Consider the following 25,521-nt stretch of genomic DNA (forward strand, 5'->3'; position numbering starts at 1 on the left):
GACTTCAGCCACGTCGCAACTAGGTCAGTGACGTCAATGACCAATTGATTGCGCCATGTGTTAAAGACTTTTAAAATCGCGATTGTGCTGAAGACGGCCCACGCGTGAGAACAAGTGACGGCGGCGGCATCTGCTAACATCGGAGGTTAACCAATTATTTTCACGTTTATTTGTCTTCTTAATAGTTCATTTATTGTTTGCTTTATTTTCGTGACACACTGCAAAAACTGAGTAAGGACTTGATAAATTTCCTGAGAGTATTCACCCACAAGAATATCACATATCTAAGAACGTAACGTTCTTTAGGTTACACTATGCCTGGCCAAAGGCAAAACCTATACTACGGTAATAAGAACGTATATGAAAAAAGTTTTAATTGCGAGGTCGTGCTGAAAAGTAATGCCTTCGAATTTTTATGTTAATATTCTTAAAGCTTTTTAAATAAAACAAACGTTATTAAGATTCTACATCTTTATTCTTCATGCCTACACATTTACAGCCTTTCGCCGTTAGAGGGCTCAGAATTGTAACGTGTAACATGGCATTGTGTAACTTTAGAACAAGTGAGATACTTTGATTTTTGGACTACGAAATAATTTATGAATGTAATCATTACATTAAAATAGTTCGTGATTGCAATTGGCACGCTAAACTTCCAGCATAACAGTATGAGCCACAGTATTTTATTTTGTGTATGGCTTCTTTAAATTAAGGTAACGATGCGTACCAGATGAAAGGGGCAGTTGGATGTTACTAAGTATCTTTAAAGAGCCAGAGAGGAGCGAGATTTAAATTTCATGAACTTATGACTGTTCCAGAATTTTTTGGGGTGAATTTAGACACAAACAACACTGAATAATTCTAAATGAGATTTTATAGAAGGACATCGAAGAACCAAGACATAAAAATCAAGACAAAAATTGGCACCGGAATGAATTCACTGCAAGGTAAGTGATGATGTTTCAAATGGCTCTGAGCACTATGGGACTTAACATCTTAGGTCATCAGTCCCCTAGAACTTAGACCTACTTAAACCTAACTAGCCTAAGGACATCACACATATCCATGCCCGAGGCAGGATTCGAACCTGCGACCGTAGCAGTCGCGCGGTTCCGGACTGAAGCGCCTAAAACCGCCTGACCACCGCGGCCGGAAAGTGATGGCAAACTAACTATCAAAGGTAAAAGCCTTAAAGCAAGACAGTGGAACAATCTGATCCGATCAAGAAAGTGACAGCTATCGTAACAGCCATAATGTTTATTATTGGAAATCCAGATCACCGTCATTTTCCAAATATTTTTCATATATGTTGTCGCACCATTGCACTCTACTTTCAGTATTTTGTTCTTTGCATTTTCGTGAAAGATAAAAAAATTCACAAGCGAATAGTAATCTAGTAGCACGTGGTCATTTGATATTCGCCACGTGCTGCAGTCGAACTGTTATTGACTGCAACAAATCTATCGGTGATAGAAATCCGATCGGTGTACACGGAGAGAGTTCTACGCCGCTTAATGGACATCGAATTCACATTGCATTCTGATGTCACGCAATACGATAGGAATTAGGAAACATGATCCACATCGGCGGCAATTCCAAGAACTCAAGTGGCATCGTTACTACCCCAGATCCTCTTTGCAAGCTCTCGCTGTTCATGATTTCTTTGTGCGCTACATTTTTCTCTGGACGACAGCTACTACTGTCGTTCAATTACGTGGATAGTTCCACTTGAATATTCTGCTGTCGATATAAAGACTTCGCAGATTGCGGAATGATAGTACAGTGACATGATTTCAGTCATACGACAGGAAATAAATATAAATCGACTCGCCTTAGAGTGCAATCAGAGGAAAAAGTCCAACTAAAAAAACTGTATTTCTTTGAGGATGTAGAATTAGAAAAATAAATTCTCTTAAAATACGCTAATTAAGTTTTCCGAGAAGGAAAAAATAATTAAACACTTTAATTTTCAGCTACTTTATACCTCGGCCATTTTGACTTAAGCGTCTTCACCGTTCCAGCACTTAGACAAATGATGATTCCCATTCTTTCTAAGACCATTAATCCCCGAGTGCAATCAGATACTAGCCACTACTCCAACCCAGCAACCCCCAGGTCCTTGCCATCATGGATATTAGCACCTAACTAAACTTTAGAGTGAAAAAGAATTTTCTCTTTGAACACTTTAATGCTGAAAATGACCAAAGATAAATGACATTAGTTTTTATCAAACTATTAGTGTTTCATTAAACCATGAATTAATAAGTCAATGGGACGATCGGTACTGTTAATTTGTAACAAACCTTTTTTTAATAGAATGATTAGAATGATGAAGAAATTCTCGCCGCGCGGGATTAGCCGAGCGGTCTTGGGCGCTGCAGTCATGGACTGTGCGGCTGGTTCCGGCGGAGGTTCGGGTCCTCCGTCGGGGATGTGTGTGTGTGTGTGTGTGTGTGTGTGTGTGTGTGTGTGTGTGTGTGTGTGTGTGTGTGTGTGTGTGTGTGTGTGTGTGTCCTTAGGATAATTTAGGTTAAGTAGTGTGTAAGCTTAGGGACTGATGAACTTAGCAGTTAGGTCCCGTAAGACTTCACACACATTTGAACAAAAGATTCTCAGTGCATGGCGAGTGCTACCTACAACTCATAAGTGTCTATCCTCACACTGAGGATAGACAATATTTGTAAACCACTTGATTACTAGGCTCTTTCGTTCTGAACTGGCAAAACTTGAAAGACTTCAGACTGATAATGCTTTATGCATGACCAGAACCAATAATAATAATAGTGTCTACGCTCTACAGCGTAAGTACTGTTGTGTTGTGCTGCCAATTAGTTCGTTTATCTCTTCCAAAGTGAAAAATGAAGCAATTTCTGGTCCACTGTGAAAACTACCTATAACTCCGAGACGGCATTTTCATGAGATATTTGAGCATATGTGATGTGTATCTTTCAAATTTACTGTCAGAGATGCATGGTACAAAGTACAAAATGTGTCTAACGGGTGGCTTTTGTGACGAAGATGATGTTCATACATTCGTTTCACAAGCCATAACGTTCGGTATATTGTGTCACGGTTTAATGCTAGTATCTGAAAAAATCTAATTATTAATAACTTATTTAATGAATATTACAGTCTTACGAAATAATGATAATAGTAATAATCTTTTAAAAATGTAGTTTGGTGACCGAAACACAAGAAAAACTTTTGTTTTTACTCCTTAGGGATAACTACCTGCAGGTTGGGCACTATTGACTGAGAGCCACAACGTAAGCAACGTTTTCAAAAAGAAAAAATAAGACAGTACAGCAGCCTTAGATTAGGTCAAGTAGCGCAAGTAAAGCCCACTATGTTAAAATTAACTAAAGGATTTTAATTTCACTACAGTAGTTTAAAACCCATAAAAAAATCTAAAATCAACAAGCATATATGCACATCACATTGATATATTCAAGAAATGCCAACTTACAACGTGGTTGGTCATAAGTGGTGAAGCGATCCACCAAAATCTATGCAAATTATCATTAATAGGTTCATACAACTGTGCTATACAAAATTGTAACATCACTTTAGAAATGAAAAAGGAGGGTTTTAAACTGTCGTATTGAAATGAAACCCTGTTAGTTAATTTTTAATAAAGACGGCGTTAGTTGCACTACATGACGTATACCAAGGCTGCTGTACTTGCTGTAAACAATCGTCTGAGTTTCCTTTTGCTTATACAGCAGTAAGAGCGTACGGTGACATGTTGACCAGAATAGATAGCTGTTAATGAATAACAACGTGTTTTACTTATTGTTGTACATAAAATAAATTAATTCTGATTCTGTTACTTCCTTGTATTTTAGCACTGAAGATGATTTTTTATAATCGAAATCTAGATATGCAAGAGTAATAAAAACTAACGGGATTGCGACTGATTGCTGTGTGCCTCTCCTTCCTTGAAACTAAAATCAGTTACGAATCAGTTTCCAACATAACAATGTTCGCCGCTCGCTCGTTTCCGCGAGTGGTCACACTTATTTCAAAATCCCACCGAACCGGAAAGGAAATGCTGTAGCTACGTCAGGCCAATCCAAATGACTTCCTTATGCTTCTAATCGCAGTGGACTATCGCTATGGACCCGAGACAACAAAGGAATGGATACCGAACTATCGTCGAGCAAATTGAAGCTTGATGTTCTTTGGGGCAGCCTTGGTGTGGTGCTATAGGATTATGGTCGTAAGGAGCAAACCTAGGCAGGAGCACACCATCGGATTCTCCTGGCGATGCTGCGTGAAACAGTCAAGACGAAGCATCGTGAGAAGCTGTCTGAGGGATCTCTTCGCTTCACAACACTTCAGCTTCTTATGAACAGGGCAGTCGTAAACGCTGCTGCTTTTGCCTCACACCCCTATTCTCCTGACATGGTACTCACTGATTTCTTACTGTTTCCTCGGATGAAGAACCTATTGGGTAGCAGACATTTCTAGAATGAACAGTCAAAATTCAGTCTTCTGTAACCAAGGTCTCCGCCAAATCTTCAGCGAAGGACTAATACCTGCACCATCAATTTTCAAGGTCGCTGTTCGCGTTTTCGAGGCAATAAATAAAATCTTATGACGTAATTCTCTTACTTACTATCTGCAAGACAAAAAACTACCGTGGGACTAGAACATTGTAGTTCTAATAATGGATATGGGCGTAGCAGAGTGAAGAGGGGTAATATATCTGCATAACTTCGGAACGCGTGGAGATCTTTCAACAATACTTACAGGTGGACTACGCCTACTCGCCGTCACCGGCGTCTACATTAACAGTGCACGTAAGCCTTGGTCAGAAATGACAGTGATAGAAGTGGGAGCTCCAGATAGCCAAGCGTTAAGGGAAAAACACACACACACACACACACACACACACACACACACACACACACACAGCAGTTTTGGTGCGAGTCGGGCGGGGCATGAACTGTTAGCGCAGTGGAAAGAGTAAATACAGAACGGAGACCCGAGGATTGTGACAACCAGTCCCTACGGACAGTATTTCTTAATTTCAATTTTTACTTTACTTACACTTAAAATACACCGAAAAAATGATCAATATATTGTAAGTAGGCTGTTTAGGTTTTCTTATTGGCAACGTTACGTAGCGCACTGTATGAAGATCACTGGCTGTGCTGTGTGCAGTCTGTGGCTAGTGTGCATTGTTGTCTGCCATTGTAGTGTTGGGCAGCTGGATGTGAACAACGCGTAGCGTTGCGCAGTTGGAGGTGAGCCGCCAGCAGTGGTGGATGTGGGGGGAGAGATGGCGGAGTTTTGAAATTTGTAAGACTGGATGGAATGAACTGCTATATATATTATGATTATTAAGGTAAATACATTGTTTGTTCTCTATCAAAATCTTTCATTTGCTAACTATGCCTATCAGTAGTTAGTGCCTTCAGTAGTTTGAATCTTTTATTTAGCTGGCAGTAGTGGCGCTCGCTGTATTGCAGTATTGCAGTAGTTCGAGTAACGAAGATTTTTGGTGAGATAAGTGATTTGTGAAAGGTATAGGTTAATGTTAGTCAGGGCCATTCTTTTGTAGAGATTTTTGAAAGTCAGATTGCGTTGCGCTAAAAAAAATATTGTGTGTCAGTTAAAACACAGTCCTGTATAATTGTACAAAGGGGACGTTTCATATGTCGACCCTTAGCCGAGGACACCTCACTGGAATCTTCTGATTTTTTTCTTTTAGTTTGTGTAATTGGTGTAGCTATTGTTTATTGCTAGCGCGTAATTGTAGAGAGAATCTCCTTTGTAGTTGCAGTCTTTCATTGTTGTACTGTAAAACAGTTGTGGCATGCATGTAGATTTGCACCAAGTGTTTCGCAGCTGCAATTAACTAGATATTATTTTCAGTGCTATATTAATGTGTTCTCTTATTTTTGCTCTTCAAATTGTGCTTTTCTGTGTTATCGTGTGAAATATTGTGACAATAATGGCGTGTGAAAAACGTAACACTAGGCTCCAAAGTAAACTGAGAAATAATAGTGACGACGAGTGTAGCTTATCAGCACCACTGTGTAGTGAATTAACAGACATTCGAAGTAGTAATTTGGTAATTGTGCATAGGGAAATGGAGCGGGCGGCAAATAATGGTGTAGACAGTGAAACAGGTAATGAACAAGGAAGCATTATCGATCGATCGGTCGGCAACAGCTCGCCTCAGGAATCCGAAATGACAGAACACAATATTGCAAATACTGTAGACTTTGGTTTTGGGTCCTCACCGTTTTCTCAAATTAGTCAAGACACATTTTCTGCTTGTCAAAATGTGAATGTTGCCGGTGAAAATGCACTGCCAAAAAGCATAGAGAAACAGATTCCAGACACTAATACATTATTATTGCAATAAATGCAACAAATGGAACAAAATCAGAGACAAATGGGACAAAGGCTTCAAAAGTTAGGCACAATGGAACAAAATCTTCAAAAGTTAGACACCACGCTTGAACAAACACGTGAAGATTTAACTACTGAGTTACATAACATCGAATCGAAATGTCAAAAAGTCTGTAATGACGTAAAAGCACAAATTTGTGAGCATTTCCAACCTAATTTTTCGCGTCATGAAAATGCATCACAGAATCACGAAGCAGCCATAAAAGAACTGCAAACTATTGTTCATGAAAATCACGTCAACTTGCAAGCTAAAATTGACTCAGTTGCATCTACCGATTCGGTTATGCAACTTGCAAAATCTCAGGAAAACTTAAAGGACACAGTAGATACGATTTCAACACAAATGGACACTCTGAAACTTGGTTCAGAAAAACACACAGAGGAAATAATTTCACTATCGGATAAAGTAGCCGAACTTTCAGATCAGTTCACTAACTTATCTACAAAGGTAGATGATGATCTGAATGACACAAGACCTGTAGCCTTCACGGACACTGAAGAGTATGAACAAATTAGAAAATTCAATCAAAATCAAATCAATATACACTACAAAAGAGAAATCCGGGAAGTACAAGATCAGTTGGCACAAGTAATACAAGAATTACATATTTCAGAGGACACTCGCGCTCCAAGAGGGGAAGAGGAACTTATAAATACGGAAAAGCCACAAAATAATAACACAGGGCATTTCGGAATTTATGAAAGAAATTGGCAAGGTGCACCGAATTTTGAGATGGAACCGCCGACACGACGTAACAATGACCGATATGCTACTCGCCGACACGATGATTTTGACTATAAGCTGTTCATTACTACATGTAAATTCAAAACGTTTAAGAATTCTGCCAACGACATTCATCCACAAGCGTGGCTCCATCAATTCTCTCATTGAAACTTCCTGGCAGATTAAAACTGTGTGCCCGACCGAGACTCGAACTCGGGACCTTTGCCTTCCGCGGGCAAGTGCTCTACCAACTGAGCTACCGAAGCACGACTCACGCCCGGTACTCACAGCTTTACTTCTGCCAGTACCTCGTCTCCTACCTTCCAAACTTTACAGAAGCTCTCCTGCGAACCTTGCAGAACTAGCACTCCTGAAAGAAAGGATATTGCGGAGACATGGCTTAGCCACAGCCTGGGGGATGTTTCCAGAATGAGATTTTCACTCTGCAGCGAAGTGTGCGCTGATATGAAACTTCCTGGCAGATTAAAACTGTGTGCCCGACCGAGACTCGAACTCGGGACCTTTGCCTTTTCTTCAATTCTCTCATTGTTTTCCTCCCAACTGGTCATTGGAGCACAGGTTAGAATTTATGTGTGGCTACTTGGAGAATGAACCAGCTGTAAGAATGCGGTCGGAAACTTCCTTTTCGTTTGAACAATTCTTCGGCAGCATTCATTCGCGGGCTAAATTCCATATTACCTGAGTTCTTAAAACGTCACATCACCTTATATGTGGACGATATTCTAATAGCAGAAGCTTCATGGGAACAACATAATCGCATCCTCAACAGTTTGTTACGTATTTTTGCAGAATATGGAATTACAGTTAACTTGGAAAAGTCTGAATTCGGTAGGTCAAAGGTGAGGTTTTTGGGACATACTATTTCTTCTGAAGGCATTCAGCCGGATCCTGAAAAGTTAGAAGCAATCAGAGCCATTCCAGTTCCATCCACAAAAAAACAAGTCCTCAGTTTTCTAGGTCTCGTAAAATTTTACCGTCGTTTTCTGAATATGCAAATTCTTGCTACACCAAAACTTTGTTCTCTCACTGGAAAAAATACTATTTGGAACTGGGACGAACAAGCACAGTTCGAATTCAATTCTTTGAAAGAATCGCTTCTTAACCTGCCAATACTAGCTCATCCAGATCTGTCACAAGATTTCTGCCTTAGCACGGATTCTTCTAAAGTCGGTCTTGGTGCCCATTTATTTCAAGAAGCCATAGAAAATGACACTACCATTCAGAAAACCATTGCTTTTGCTAGCCGAGTGCTAACAAAATCTGAAAAAAAATTATTCCGTTACTGAATTAGAAGCTTTAGCTATCGTTTGGGCATTTAACAAATTCCGTTTCTTTCTTTCTGGTAAGAACGTAAAAGTATACAGTGATCATCGTGCATTACAATTTCTTATGTCTTCAAAATTAAATCATGACAGGTTAAAACGTTGGGCATTGTTTCTGCAAGAATTCCACTTCACAATAGTCTATATTCGCGGCAAGGAGAACATTGTTGCGGACGCACTGTCACGCGCACCGGCTGGGCTTGAGAAAAGTAACACAGAAGGCAACCTCGAGAAAAATTTCAGTATTCTTTACATTCAGAAAGTCGCCTTTGAAAACTTCATCACCACATCTTTAAAGGACATTGCTCATGAACAAGATAAAGATCCGATTTGGAAAGACATCAAGAGCAAATGGCGTGAAAAGACACACACACAGATTTGGCATTATTATCTGGTTAGAAACAACATACTGTTCAAACGCTGCATTGTTGATGACAAGCTATGGGTACTTTGCATTCCTGACGATTTTGTTAATAAGCTCATTTGGTACATTCATTTCAGCTACGCACATTTTGGCCTACGAAAATGTTATCGTGTTCTTCAAACGACTTGTTATTTTAACAATATGGAAAAGCGAATTCGAAGAGTCTTGTCTATTTGTAAACTTTGTCAAAAGGCGAAACCATCTACTATCTCCCATCGTGCTCCGCTGTTTCCTATCATTCCTTCTAAATTAAAAGAATTTGCTGCTGTTGATCTCTTGGGACCGCTTGTCAGAACATCTAATGGATTTTCGTACCTTCTAGTCGCTGTTGAACTTACTTCAAAATTTGTTTCTTTCACACCGTTACGTAAAGCCACTGGACGGTCTGTATCCAACGCCTTTGTTAAAAATTTCTTACGTGAAGTTGGACACGTTAGTAAAGTCATTTCGGATAACGGACTGCAATTCAGATCTGCTGTTTGGTCACGCATCCTTCGGAATCATAAAATCAAACCTGTTTCTACTTAATTGTACTCACCACATTGTAACCCCTCCGAATGGATTATGAAAGAAATCAATAAGCTTTGCAGACTTTATTGTCACAAAAAGCATCAGCATTGGGACAGATATTTACACTTATTTCAAAACGTGCTGAATGAAATGCCTCATGACTCCACTGCTTTACCACCTACTCTTGTACTGAAGAATGAAGAACCACCGAACAGAATCAGAGAGCTTGCACCTTTCCCGAATACACGTAAACTTCGACACAAAGACATAATTGATTTGGCTATTAAAAATATAAAATCTGCAGCAGACAAAAGGAGAAAACTACACGGTAAAGCAAATGCAAAGAAATTATATATTGGTCAGAAAGTTCTCATTAAAGCTCATTCATTGTCACATAAGAAGAAACACTTGAGTCACAAATTCTTTCTAGTTTACAATGGACCTTACAGAATCCGACGTATACCACATAATTGCGTTGAAATTGAAACTCTGCATACTAGGAAGAGTAAAGGTTTACACCACATTGCACATGTAAAACCGTTTATTGAAAGATAATCTGCTTTTTAACTTTGTTTTTGCCATATAACTTTTCACTTTACATTGCTAGTAGGCTTTGTCAGACTTAGAATCTGTTAATATGCAACAATGTTTGAAGTTAAATATCCAGTCAAGAACCAAGATAACTTATTTCAACAGAAATTATGAATGCATTGTTATAGTGAACAGACGACACAATGTTGTTATTTGTACATTCTTGCTTGTTAGTTGCACAATTACGTAACGACTATAAGGCTCACATACTTAGAACATTTACCAGTACTGCTAATGAGATTTTAATGCAACATTTTGGTTTACTTGAAAATACATTCTGGATTTAAAGCACCTTCTGTGAAATACCAGAGGACACAGTGGTTAGTTTATGTGACAGCTACACGATTTTATCACAACGCTACTAATGAGTGACAATTTACAATGTTGCTTTTGCGGTGTATCTGTTTTATATCTGCACAGTTTTTCTGAATTCTTCTGTAAAGTAAAACATGTTTTAGTAGTAACTTTTGTGCTATAGCTACAAGGAGACAGCCTTTTCTGTAGGACAACAATACGTTACAGCACAGTACTTTCCTCATCACGGCAATAAGCGTAATAACTAAGATATCTATACGCAAAGCATTTCACTTTTGTGTATCATGAGGTAAGAACATTGGCTTCTGCTGAACTTAGCTTTCGGAGGACGATAACTACGACACTTCGATTATCTTACAGCAAGACGCACATTTAGCGCTACAGGATACGTATTTGAGTGATTAATTTTGTACTTAAATCATTTATTTTTAAAGATATTTGAAGTACAATGATACAAAGGTTTTCCGTGATACATTTCATTCCATTGCTGTAATCTGTAACACCTGAAGGTATAATTACATTAATCCTCAGGGGGGTACACGCTTACTTTGTGTACCATGTGTTTGGCAAGCACAAGGAGCCCTAGCTAATATGGTATTTGCTTATACAACTTTACACATCGGTACCATATTTCTCTAACACATAAATTACACAGCTATCTGATCATTTAACTGAGAGAGACAAACTTTTTTACTACGGCAGTGACAGATGTTTACGTAATTACACCGTTGGATAACTTCACACTTACGAAATCGTATTTTGTCAATACTTTGTGAACTGTTCATATTTTTTCGGACCCATTGTGATATTATGAGAGCTTTGAATGATATATTTGGTATGGGATCACGATTTTTAAAGTACGTTTGAGGCAGATGACACTTTTGACATGAGGTGTTATGTTGTTATTTTTACGACGACGATGTGTATTATGCTGTTGAGGTATGTTTATGATCAATAAGCTGATGTTATATGAGGAATTTGATTATGCTACATATTTATTAAGATGAAATATTGAAGAAGTGGCGACGAATATGTATATGTGTAATAAGGTAAGGAATAATGAGTAGTGGTTAGGGACTATGACTTGTGATAAAGGATGTTGGAAACCAAGAATCATACTTTAAGAGTTATGAAATGTGTGTAAATGCGTGAATGTATCGCAATGCAGGCAAGAATTTTTTGCACACTGTTACATTCATAGGATTTTGTTTCTACACACTTGCAACACAAATTCTCGACCTGTGAAATTTTTATATGAGACTGTCACTGTAATGCAAACTGGTGTCGTAAATATTTCAGTAAGAAAGTTAAGTGACCACCTTCACGTAATGAGTCGTGGGCACCCAGCTGTGCGACAGTCGCCTGGAAAAAAAGCCATTAGTGTGTGCCTTTCGGAAGCACAGGTCGAGAAAAAAAAAAAAGAGGCCATTATCCTCGCTATTGACATTCCTTTGTTGAAAGCATCGCAAATACGATACGCTCAAACGCTTTATATATATATATATTTGCTCATTTTGTTTAATATCTAGTTTCTAGCTGCACTGCAGCATTGGTTAAAATAAAATTTAATAGATGTACTCATATAGTTATTTTATGCCTACAGATCCAGTCAATTATAAATTTATGATCTACTTGCAAGAAAACGAGGGCACATAAATAGACATTTCCCTTCACAGGAATTGCATAAATAATTTTTTTACGATTTGGTAACTTATCTGCTAGCGTACGTTTTTGTGATGCATCACTCTAGTGTTAAGATGTGACATACGTATTAAAAATGGCCATTTTTACTGTAATATTTTTTCTGCTTGAGCTATGTCATGTTTAGATATAAGTTATTGCAATTGCTGCTGCTGTTTGCCAGGCATAGTGTTACTGAATTTGACTTTGTATTACTCTGTTAAGCCAGTTTTACTAAGGATTTATTTTTCTTGTTTGCTGCACAGTGCCTTATATTAGTTGTAATATTGCAATTGCTTTGCCAATTTGAATTTTTTGTCATTGATGTTTGTGTTAATTGTTTTGTGCTGCTGCATTGCCTTGTCCCTCAGTTCATCATCTGAGATCAGTAGATTTAAGTTAGCTTAAGAGGGGGTAGACTATATAAGAAACTAACTATGATGGATTGGAAGAAATACATTGAGAGGCTATAAGAAAATGGTTTGGCCAAAACAGTATTTTGAAAGTGGATATGAACCAAAAAAGTAGGGTTTAGGGACAACAGGTTTAGGTAGGATTTTCTTGGAAATAAATGATGAAGTAAGATAATGGAAAATAAATAATGAGGTAAGAAATATGTGAACATATAAATACAGAAAGCATGCTTGAACAGGATTTTTTTGGTGGAAACAAATGTTGAAATAAGACGAAAGATCTATGGAATGAAGTTTTGGGTTGGACTGCAGTACCAAATGTTACACTGAAAACAAACCCTGTCCTTTCCTTTTGTGTTATACCACTATGTGTTTGTGTACCCTTGTGTATTTGTTTTCTTCCTGTCTCTGTGTAGTTTCATAGAATTTCTTCTTCTTCTAATACTAAGCTACATTCACTATGATGAGGAATACTGTTATCCTCAAATATAATTGGCATTAATAATATGTTATTTACCTTGTAAATATGCTTAGACATTATTTATTCTGTTTTGTTTTAATGCTTATGTGTAAAGTTGATGTTTCAAAAGTTATTCTGATCTTTTATGTATTTACTTATCTCATAATTCCTGTAACACTGATGTATACGTTTATTTCTATTATTTTGTAAAGCCTGTATTACTACAAATGTTATCTGTATTATTATGTTTTAATGATGTATTTTGTACCTTTGTTATTATATTCTTATGTTATAAAATTGAAATTGACACCAGTTCATCAAATTAAGTAACTTGTAAGTTACATTTCACTGCACACGTTTCTGTTGGTCATAGTATACGGACAATATGTGAGAAGCAGGGACTGATAGTGTTTGCATGTGTGTTAATAATTCAGCAAGAGACTGATTAACAGCATTGCTGGTTCTAAGGACAATTCCAAAAACTTTGTGAGTGCACAAGTGGTTGTTTATGGACTTGCTATATTGTCCGCAAGACTCTTCGATGGTGATTTTGCACCTGCACAGTCACAGCAGATGGCTGCTGGCCATCTCTACAAGGACTACAGTCGTTCTGCATCTTGATGACCCACCAATACCATTATTTCTACCAGGACTACAGTGGGTCTGCTCTCTGATCACCTACCTACCAATATTCTTCAAAACCTCGACTGACTCTGCTGTGGGTTTGCTCTGTTGTGGCCCATTACCTGTCAGCATGTCAAGAGTCAGCACTGTCTTTCCGTTGGAAGGACAACACTACTTCTTCAAGACTGCATGGAAATCCACTACTTCCGTGTGTATTCTCTTTTACTACTCAGACTTTGAGAAAAAAAAACACTGTAATTTTACTGTGATGGATGATCAGGACTGTCTTTATGTACTGTGAGAAAATTTTAGCTTTTGACCAACATTGTATCGATAAGTGTGTGCATTTGATTTCTTTGTTATTGTAATTATGAAAATTTTTTTCAAATCTGTATTGGCCACTGCCCAAAAGAATTTGTAAAATTTTTTGTGGGGAGCATGGGGGCTATGTAAGTAGGCTGTTTAGGTTTTCTTATTGGCAACGTTACGTAGCGCTCTGTATGAAAATCACTGGCTGTGCTGTGTGAAGTCTGTGGCTAGTTTGCATTGTTGTCTGCTATTGTAGTGTTGGGCAGCTGGATGTGAACAGCGCGTAGCGTTGCGCAGTTGGAGGTGAGCCGCCAGCATTGGTGGATGTGGGGGGAGAGATGGCGGAGTTTTGAAATTTGTAAGACTGGATGGCATGAACTGTTATATATATTATGATTATTAAGGTAAATACATTGTTTGTTCTCTATCAAAATCTTTCATTTGCTAACTATGCCTATCAGTAGTTAGTGCCTTCAGTAGTTTGAATCTTTTATTTAGCTGGCAGTAGTGGCGCTCGCTGTATTGCAGTAGTTCGAGTAACGAAGATTTTTGGTGAGGTAAGTGATTTGTGAAAGGTATAGGTTAATGTTAGTCAGGGCCATTCTTTTGTAGAGATTTTTGAAAGTCAGATTGCGTTGCGCTAAAAAAAATATTGTGTGTCAGTTTAAGCACAGTCCTGTATAATTGTACAAAGGGGACGTTTCAATATTTTATTAATATTTTCGTAAGAGGTATGAAAAGGGAAGGCAAAGGAAGATTTAGAATGGCAAATACACTCCTGGAAATGGAAAAAAGAACACATTGACACCGGTGTGTCAGACCCACCATACTTGCTCCGGACACTGCGAGAGGGCTGTACAAGCAATGATCACACGCACGGCACAGCGGACACACCAGGAACCGCGGTGTTGGCCGTCGAATGGCGCTAGCTGCGCAGCATTTGTGCACCGCCGCCGTCAGTGTCAGCCAGTTTGCCGTGGCATACGGAGCTCCATCGCAGTCTTTAACACTGGTAGCATGCCGCGACAGCGTGGACGTGAACCGTATGTGCAGTTGACGGACTTTGAGCGAGGGCGTATAGTGGGCATGCGGGAGGCCGGGTGGACGTACCGCCGAATTGCTCAACACGTGGGGCGTGAGGTCTCCACAGTACATCGATGTTGTCGCCAGTGGTCGGCGGAAGGTGCACGTGCCCGTCGACCTGGGACCGGACCGCAGCGACGCACGGATGCACGCCAAGACCGTAGGATCCTACGCAGTGCCGTAGGGGACCGCACCGCCACTTCCCACCAAATTAGAGACACTGTTGCTCCTGGGGTATCGGCGAGGACCATTCGCAACCGTCTCCATGAAGCTGGGCTACGGTCCCGCACACCGTTAGGCCGTCTTCCGCTCACGCCCCAACATCGTGCAGCCCGCCTCCAGTGGTGTCGCGACAGGCGTGAATGGAGGGACGAATGGAGACGTGTCGTCTTCAGCGATGAGAGTCGCTTCTGCCTTGGTGCCAATGATGGTCGTATGCGTGTTTGGCGCCGTGCAGGTGAGCGCCACAATCAGGACTGCATACGACTGAGGCACACAGGGCCAACACCCGGCATCGTGGTGTGGGGAGCGATCTCCTACACTGGCCGTACACCACTGGTGATCGTCGAGGGGACACTGAATAGTGCACGGTACATCCAAACCGTCATCGAACCCATCGTTCTACCATTCCTAGACCGGCAAGGGAACTTGCTGTTCCAACAGGACAATGCACGTCCGCATGTATCCCGTGCCACCCAACGTGCTCTAGAAGGTGTAAGTCAACTACCCTGGCCAGCAAGATCTCCGGATCTGTCCCCCATTGAGCATGTTTGGGACTGGATGAAGCGTCGTCTCACGCGGCCTGCACGTCCAGCACGAACGCTGGTCCAACTGAGGCGCCAGGTGGAAATGGCATGGCAAGCCGTTCCACAGGACTACATCCAGCATCTCTACGATCGTCTCCATGGGAGAATAGCAGCCTGCATTGCTGCGAAAGGTGGATATACACTGTACTAGTGCCGACATTGTGCATGCTCTGTTGCCTGTGTCTATGTGCCTGTGGTTCTGTCAGTGTGATCATGTGATGTATCTGACCCCAGGAATGTGTCAATAAAGTTTCCCCTTCCTGGGACAATGAATTCACGGTGTTATTATTTCAATTTCCAGGAGTGTATATTTGCAAGAACGGATTTTGCTTACAGCGTCCACGAGGACTCCGTAAGTAACTTCTGAAGACTGGCTTGGTAATTAAAGCGTACAGGACTTCGTATGCCATTAGTTTCATTACTCGTCGTTTGCTGCAAACTGTGCGATGAGAGAGGACTTCTGATGAATGCGAACCAAGTTTGTATTTCTACAGAAACTTTAAAACAACCATGTAGCTGTAAAAATGCTGTGTTTATACTGTGTCCAAGATACCTAGAAAATTAGTGCTTCTCCAGTTTTACGATGAGTAAAGCTCCAGAATCTGTAAAGCATCAACTGTAGAATAATGAAACGATCTAATTTTATGCATGAAATTGTCATGTAAGCCTTACAATCCTTTCCTCGAAATACAGGATGTTACAAAAAGGTACGGCCAAACTTTCAGGAGACATTCCTCACACACAAAGAAAGAAAATATGTTATGTGGACATGTGTCCGGAAACGCTTAATTTCCATGTTAGAGCTCATTTTATTACTTCTCTTCAAATTACATTGATCAGGGAATGGAAACACACAGCAACAGAACGTGCCAGCGTGACTACAAACGCTTTGTTACAGGAAATGTTCAAAATGTCCTCCGTTAGCGAGGATACATGCATCCACCCTCCGTCGCATGGAATCCCTGATGCGCTGATGCAGCCCTGGAGAATGGCGTATTGTATCACAGCCGTCCACAATACGAGCACGAAGAGTCTACATTTGGTACCGGGGTTGCGTAGACAAGAGCTTTCAAATGATCCCATAAATGAAAGTCAAGAGGGTTGAGGTCAGGAGAGCGTAGAGGCCATGGAATTGGTCCGCCTCTACCAACCCATCGGTCACCGAATCTGTTGTTGAGAAGCGTATGAACACTTCGACTGAAATGTGCAGGAGCTCCATCGTGCATGAACAACATGTTGTGTCGTACTTGTAAAGGCACATGTTCTAGCAGCACAGGTAGAGTATCCTGTATGAAATCATGATAACGTGCTCCATTGAGCGTAGGTAGAAGAACATGGGGCCCAATCAAGACATCACCAACAATGCCTGCCCAAACGTTCACAGAAAATCTATGTTGATGACGTGATTGCACAATTGCGTGCGGATTCTCGTCAGCCCACACATGTTGATTGTGAAAATTTACAATTTGATCACGTTGGAATGAAGCCTCATCCGTAAAGAGAACATCTGTACTGAAATGAGGATTGACACATTGTTGGATGAACCATTCGCAGAAGCGTACCCGTGGAGGCCAATCAGCTGCTGATAGTGGCTGCACACGCTGTACATAGTACGGAAACAACTGGTTATCCCGAAATACTCTCCATACAGTGACGTGGTCAACGTTACCTCGTACAGCAGCAACTTCTCTGACGCTGACTTTAGGGTTATCGTCAACTGCACGAAGAATTGCCTCGTCCATTGCAGGTGTCCTCGTCATTCTAGGCCTTCCCCAGTCGCGAGTCATAGGCTGGAATGTTCTGTGCTCTCTAAGGCGCCGATCAACTGCTTCGAACGTCTTCCTGTCGGGACACCTTCGTTCTGGAAATCTGTCTCGATACAAACGTACTGCGCCACGGCTATTGCCCCGTGCTAATCCATACATCAAATGGGCATCTCCCAACTCCGCATTTGTAAACATTGCACTGACTGCAAAACCACGTTCGTGGTGAACACTAACCTGTTGATGCTGCGCACTGATGTGCTTGATGCTAGTACTGTAGAGCAATGAGTCGCATGTCAACACAAGCACCGAAGTCAACATTACCTTCCTTCAATTGGGCCAACTGGCGGTGAATAGAGGAAGTACAGTACATACTGGCGAAATTAAAATGAGCTCCAACATGGAAATTAAGCGTTTCCGGACACATGTCCACATAACGTCTTTTCTTTATTTGTGTGTGAGGAATGTTTCCCGAAAGTTTGGCCGTACCTTTTTGTAACACCCTGTATATTGGCCGAGTCCTCGTCGGTGCTGTTAATTATAATCCGAAATTTTCCTTCCCCTTCCCCTTTTACGCCTTTTATGAAAATATTAAGAAATACAATATATTGAGCACTATTTCGGTTTATTTGAAGACTAAATAACGTAAATATTGAAAATTTTAAAAAAGCTGTCCGACTAGTGATTCGATCCCATGAGACTCTGGTAACCGTTCTGTACTCTATCCGCAGCGCCACGGCCACCTGGAAACCACCCTGACGTAAATGTCTGAAGCCGTGTCGACTTGCACCAAAGAATGCTATTTTTCTTTTCCTCCTAGCCGCTTGGTTTTGTAGGGGTCCCACTTCTGTCACTTCGATTTCTGGCCAAGTCCTGGACATATCATAAGTTTGGACGAATCGGTGATGACGTGTCGGTGCGGGCCCTTGTTAGTGCACTACGGACTATTATCTCAGAACAATAATGTGGAGGTGGGACACCCTTAATACCGCTAGGAAAGCGGCCGAGGGTAGGGAGGAGGTGATATGAGAAATAATCGAAGGCGAGCGATGTCAGCGTCAAACTCATAGTTTTAGGTCTTGCTACGCTCACTGGTAAAGTCTCTGATGATATTTCACTCCCTGGAGCGAAAGTAAATGTGGGAAGGGAGTCCTATGTAAAAACAATCGAAAAGAGAACCGATATTACTGTAAATTCCTAAATTCGGTGCCAGTTGCAACGACGTTTCACTCTTACGAGTATGATGGTAGCCGACCGAGACAGACGCAGCAACAGGGAAGTAACCGCTTTTTTGACATTTACGAGTTCCTAACCAGGAGTGAATTTTATTATATCATCTGTGTGCTTTAATAGTTTAGTTTCTTGAGATTCTGCATGTCAATTTAATATCTAATAGCCACAGTCGTCGCGTTTTCGTTTGCGTGGGAAAGTAAACCGATTTTGTGACATATTACAAGTTCCTAATCAGGGGCGAAATATTTAGTCTCACCTGAGTGCTTCTGTAGTTAGGTTTTTGAATATCTGCGTATTATTAGACCCAGTTCCTGCGTTTTCATCAGGGTCTGCAGTAGAGTTGCGCAGCACGTGCCGATAGTCCGTTTATCTGCATAGTTTAGTTTTCCACGGTCTTTAGTATGGACAGGAACTGCAATTGTTGTGTGCGGATGAGAGCCAAGTTGGTGACACTTCGCTCTCGGCTTCAGGCTGCGATAGCTTCGATTACACAGCTTGAGGCTCCAGTGGATGGGTACCACTGTTGTTGGCCGGCCGTGGGGATCCAACGGACGTCCAGCACGTCAGAGTCCTCCGATCGGTCCTCACCGGTGGTCAACCCAGTCAGTAACTGCTCGCACTGAGGTTGACCCCTCACTTGTGGTCGAGTGGGAAGCAAGCGGCGAAAGACTTCCCAGGCGGCCGCACGTAAGGTCTCTCCCCGGTTTGTCTGACAAACAGGTTCCAGGTGTTATCTGTGGCTGACACTGTCGCTGAACCATATGCTGCCGCCTGCCCCGTTTCAGAGGAAACCACTCAGCCTGTAAGATCCGGGCAATCGCAACTGGTAGTTGGGAGCTGCAACGTTAGGCGCGTTAGGGGGCCCGTTACGGACTTGGCTGACAAGAAGGAAAAGGAAACCAATGTGCACTCCGTGTGCATACCAGGTGGAGTCATTCCAGATGTGGAAAGGGTCCTCCCGGATGCCATGAAGACCACAGGGTACAGCCAGCTGCAGGTGGTTGCTCACGTCGGTAATAATGTGTGTCACTTTGGATCAGAAGGGATTCTTTCTGGTTTCCTGGTACAGAGCCGAGTGGAGGATCTGAATCAGAGGCTCAAACGGTTCTGCGATCGTGTACGCTGCAGATTCCTCGACTTGCGCCAAAGGGTGGTTGGGTTTCGGGTTCCGCTGAATAGGTGTCCACTATATGCAGGAGGCGGCTACACGAGTAGCAGGGGCTGTGTGGCGTGGTTTGGGCGGTTTTTTAGGTTAGAGGGTCTCGGAAAAACACAAGAAGGGCTTCAGTCACAAAGGGTGCAGGCTGAACAGAGGAAAAACGTAGATACAGGAACCATTGGTATAACAGTTGTAAATTGTCGTAGCTGTGTTTTTCTCAGAGCTCCAAGCGGTAACAGAAAGCACTGATGCTCAAATCGTTATAGTCACTGAAAGCTAGCTAAAGCCGGATATAAGCTCAGCCGAAATTTTTGCGAAGAACCTAACGGTGTTCCGAAAGGATTGGCTAAACACGGCTGGCGTTGGCGGGTCTGTTGCTGTTAAACTATTTCTAACTTGCCGCGAAATTGAAGCAGATACTTCCTGTGAGCTACTATGGGCAGAGGTCATTGTTGGCAACCGGAATAAAATAATAATAGGATCCTTTTACCGACCTCCCAATTCAGATGATACAGTTGCTGAAAGGTTCAAACAAATCTTGTGTTTGATTTCAAACACGTACCCGAATCATACGATAATAGTTGGTGGTGACTTTCATTTACCCTCCATATGTTGGCGAAAATACACGTTTAATTCCGGAGGTATGCATAAAATATCCTCCGAAATTGTGCTAAACGCATTCTCTGAAAATTATTTCGAGCAGTTAGTTCATGAGCCCACGCGAATAGTAAACGGTTCTGAAAACACACTTGACCTCTTGGCAACAAATAACCTCGAGTTAACAACGAGCATCAAAACCGATTCAGGGATTAGTGAACACATGGGTGTCGTAGCGAGACTGAATATTGTAATCCCCAGATCCTCCAAAAATATGCGAAAAATATACCTATTGAAAAAAGCAGATAAAAATTCACTTGACGCCTTCCTGAGAGACAATCTCCACTCATTTCAAATTAATAATATATGTGTAGACCACATATGGCTTGAATTCAAAGAAATAGTACTATCGGCAGCAATTGAGAGATTTATACCAAATAAATTAACAAACGAGGGGGCTGATCCTCCTTGGTACACAAAACGGGTTAGAACACTGTTGCAGAAACAACGAACCAAACATAACAAATTTAAACAGATGCAAAATCCCCAAGATTGGCGATCTTTTACAGAACCTCGAAATTTAGTGCGGACTTCAATGCGAGATGCTTATTACAGTTTCCACAACGAAACTTTGTCTCGAAACCTGGCAGAAAACCCAAAGCGATTCTGGTCGTATGTGAAGTGTGTTAGCGGCAAGAAACACTCAATGTCTTCTCTGCGCGATAGCAATGGAGATACTATCGAAGACAGTGCTGCCAAAGCAGAGTTACCAAACACAGCCTTCCGAAATGCCTTCACAACAGAAGACGAAGTAAATATTCCAGAATTCGAATCGAGAACAGCTGCCAATATGAGTAACGTAGAAGTGAATATCCTCGGAGTAGTGAAGCGACTTAAATCACTTAATATAAGCAAATCTTCTGGTCCATACTGTATACCAATTAGGTTCCTTTCGGAGTGTGCTGATGCGTTATCTCTATACTTAACAATCATATACAACCGTTCGCTCGACGAAAGATGCGTACCCAAAGACTGGAAAGTTGCACAGGTCACATCTGGTCACATAGTAGGAGTAATCACCTAAATTACAGGCCCATATCGTTAACCTCGATATGCAGCCGGATTTTGGAACATATATTGTGTTCAAACATTATGAATTACCTCGAAGAAAACTGTCTATTGACATACAGTCAACATGGGTTTAGAAAACATCGTTCCTGTGAAACACAACTACCTCTTTATTCACATGAAGTGTTGAGTGCTACTGACAAGGGATTTCAGATCGATTCCGTATTTCTGGATTTCCGGAAGGCTTTTGACACTGTACCATACAAGCGGCTTGTAGTGAAATTGTTTGCTTATGGAACATCGTCTCAGTTATCTGACTGGATTTGTGATTTTCTGCCAGCGAGGTCAGAGTTCGTAGTAACTGACGAAAATTCATCTAGTAATACAGAAATCATTTCTGGCGTTCCCCAAGATAGTGTTATATGCCCTTTGCTGTTCCTTATCTATATAAACGATATGTGAGACAATCTGAGCAGCCGTCTTCGGTTGTTTGCAGATGACGCTGTCGTTTATCGACTAATAAAGTCATCAGAGTATCAAAACAAATTGTGAAACGATTTAGAAAAGATATCTGAATGGTGCGAAAAGTGGCAGTTGAACCTAAATTACGAAAAGTGTGACGTCATCCAAATGAGTGCTAAAAGGAATTCGTCAAACTTCGGTTACACGATAAATCAGTCTAATCTAAAAGCCGTAAATTCAGCTAAATACCTAGGAATTACAATTACGAACAACTTAAATTGGAAGGAACACACAGAAAATGCTGTGGTGAAAGCTAACGAAAGACTGCGTTTCACTGGGAGGACACTTAGAAAATGTAACAGATCTACTAGGTAGACTGCCTACATTACGCTTGTCCGTCCTCTTTTAGAATAGTGCTGCGCAGTGTGGGATCCTTACCAGATAGAACTGACGGAGTACATCGAAAAGGTTCAAAGAAGGACAGCCCATTTTGTATTATCGCGAAATATGGGAGAGAGTGTCACTGAAATTATACAGGATTTGGGCTGGACATCATTAAAAGAAAGGCGTTTATCGTTGCGACGGAATCTTCTCACGAAATTCCAATCACCAACTTTCTCCTCCGAATGAGAAAATATTTTGTTGACACCGTCTTACATAGGGAGAAACGATCACCACGATGAAATAAGGGAAATCAGAGCTCGTTCGGAAAGATACAGATGAACGTTCTTTCCTCGCGTTATACGAGATTGGAATAACAGAGAATTGTGAAGGTGGTTCGATGAACCCTCTGCCAGGCACTTAAGTGTGATTTGCAGAGTATCCATGTAGATGTAGATGTAGATGGTTGCGAGCGAGAACATGCTGACGCAAAAATAATCGAAACGGACTAGTACTAAATGCAGAATGTATGGTAGTCGGTATTGCTAGGCTGATCGGTACTAATTATGTAAACTGGCAACGAGAAATAATCAGTTCGTAGCAATATGAAAAACGCTGGTAAGGATACACGCCGACATGTGTTAAACTAGGCAGTATTTACGCCATGGAAATGTAAAACCGAGTTTCTGTTAATGAATTTCGAATACGGCGGTATCTGACTTCATACATCCCATCCGGAGAAACTGTGAGCCACAGATTTCACCACGCGGAATAAAAAGAAATATATCGTCAGCCAGTGGAATGAAAGTAAAAAGGTAGCGATGTTGTGCTACGAACTTGCGGCGGTATCACGTATGTCCCGTGTGTGTGTGTGTGTGTGTGTGTGTGTGTGTCAGCTGTTGCATAGCAGCCGCGCGTTTCGCGACTCGCGCGGCCCGCCCGTCACGTTGGCAGCCCTGCGCTGCTTTCAATTAAATGGAGCCTCCGCGCGCCTGCGGAAGCTCGGGAGGAGGCCGCGACGACGATGATGATGACGGTCGTGGGAGGCGGAGAACGCGAGAGGCGGAGGACGGGAAGAGGAGACAGGGGAGGGGCGGGATGACGCGCGGAGGGGAGCGGCGAGAAGAGGGAGGGAGGGCAAGGAAGGCGGACAGCTGCGGAGGCGGAGGCTGCGGAGACTGACAGTAGAGAGCAGCAGAGCGCCAGCCGCCGCCGCCGCCGCCGCCGCCGCGTCGGTCGATGTTGATTAATTTAGCGTCTAAAGCCGAGCGCCTCTCATGGGCACCCCGACGCGGCATGCCTCCTCCTACCCTCCCCTTCCCCTCCCTATCCCACTGTATTGGCGGCAGCGATTTTACACCGAACGCAGCACGCCGAGGTGCGGCTCGGCGCGATGTTGTATCAGATTTTGGGCCGCCGTAGCCGCATCCGCTTTCCCCGGAAAGGTAGTCAAATCACATCGGGCCGCGTGGCCGCGATTCCACGCCTGCAGATAATCCTCTCAAACAGATCCCGTCGGATGAAAGAGGCCGCCCCCTTGGCTGCAGAGGCGCGCACGCCGCTTCGACAAACCGATATAGAAGTACTTTCTCCACCGCCTTAATTTCTGTTTCGCACAGGAAATTTTCTTAGTTGTTTTCCTCTCTCCGCCCCCGTCGTTAACTATACATCTACCTCCAAGTGCAACGGTGTGTACCACATCCCATGCGAATGTTGCATGCTCGCGTATCATGTCGTTTTTGGAAACCCAGAATCTACTCTGTAGGAATCAACATGGATTCCGGAAACAGCGATCGTGTGAGACCCAACTCGCTTTATTTGTTCATGAGACCCAGAAAATATTAGATGCAGGCTCCCAGGTAGATGCCATTTTCCTTGACTTCCGGAAGGCGTTCGATACAGTTCCGCACTGTCGCCTGATAAACAAAGTAAGAGCCTACGGAATATCAGACCAGCTGTGTGGCTGGACTGGAGAGTTTTTAGCAAACAGAACACAGCATGTTGTTCTCAATGGAGAGACGTCTACAGACGTTAAAGTAACCTCTGGCGTGCCACAGGGGAGTGTTATGGGACCACTGCTTTTCACAATATATATATATATAAATGACCTAGTAGGTAGTGTCGGAAGTTCCATGCGGCTTTTCACGGATGAAGCTGTAGTATACAGAGAAGTTGCAGCATTAGAAAATTGCAGCGAAATGCAGGAAGATCTGCAGCGGATAGGCACTTGGTGCAGGGAGTGGCAACTGACCCTTAACATAGACAAATGTAATGTATTGCGAATACATAGAAAGAAGGATCCTTTATTGTATGATTATATGATAGCGGAACAAACACTGGTAGCAGTTACTTCTGTAAAATATCTGGGAGTATGTGTGCGGAACGATTTGAAGTGGAATGATCATATAAAATCAATTGTTGGTTAGGCGGGTACCAAGTTGAGATTCATTGGGAGAGTCCTTAGAAAATGTAGTCCATCAACAAAGGAGGTGGTTTACAAAACACTCGTTCGACCTATACTTGAGTATTGCTCATCAGTGTGGGATCGGTACCGGGTCGGGTTGACGGAGGAGATAGAGAAGATCCAAAGAAGAGCGGCGCGTTTCGTCACAGGGTTATTTGGTAACCGTGATAGCGTTACGGATATGTTTAGCAAACTCAAGTGGCAGACTCTGCAAGAGAGGCGCTCTGCATCGCGGTGTAGCTTGCTTTCCAGGTTTCGAGAGGGTGCGTTTCTGGATGAGGTATCGAGTATATTGCTTCCCCCTACTTATACCTCCCGAGGAGATCACGAATGTAAAATTAGAGAGAATCGAGCGCGCACGGAGGCTTTCAGACAGTCGTTCTTTCCGCGAACCATACGCGACTGGAACAGAAAAGGGAGGTAATGACAGTGACACGTAAAGTGCCCTCCGCCACACAACGTTGGGTGGCTTGCGGAGTATAAATGTAGATGTATTACGTGACGCAGACTATTAAAATAATCGAGGAGATATGTGATTAAAACGAGCAAGCAAATGATCTGTCGTAGAGCACTGCCCCAAATATAATCCTGAATACGACGAGTTTCTGGAACAGAGTAACTAACGAATCTATCGAAATAAAGATATTGCGAAATCTAATAAACAGGGACGGAAGTTTCAATTAATACAA

At 42.0% G+C, this 25,521-nt stretch overlaps 1 protein-coding gene and 1 non-coding gene across 2 annotated transcripts in view; both read right to left on the minus strand.

Annotated features, from left to right (window-relative positions):
• The window catches only part of LOC126174926 (liprin-beta-1), a 967,251-nt gene that overhangs the window by 380,400 nt on the left and 561,330 nt on the right, over nucleotides 1-25,521 (minus strand). The gene's annotated exons all lie outside the window — the stretch shown is intronic.
• Trnap-cgg (transfer RNA proline (anticodon CGG)) lies at nucleotides 7,340-7,414 on the minus strand. Its single transcript has one exon. It is a non-coding gene; the product is annotated as a tRNA-Pro (tRNA).

The sequence above is a fragment of the Schistocerca cancellata genome, chromosome 3 (genome assembly GCF_023864275.1).
Source record: "Schistocerca cancellata isolate TAMUIC-IGC-003103 chromosome 3, iqSchCanc2.1, whole genome shotgun sequence".
NCBI lineage: Eukaryota > Metazoa > Arthropoda > Insecta > Orthoptera > Acrididae > Schistocerca > Schistocerca cancellata.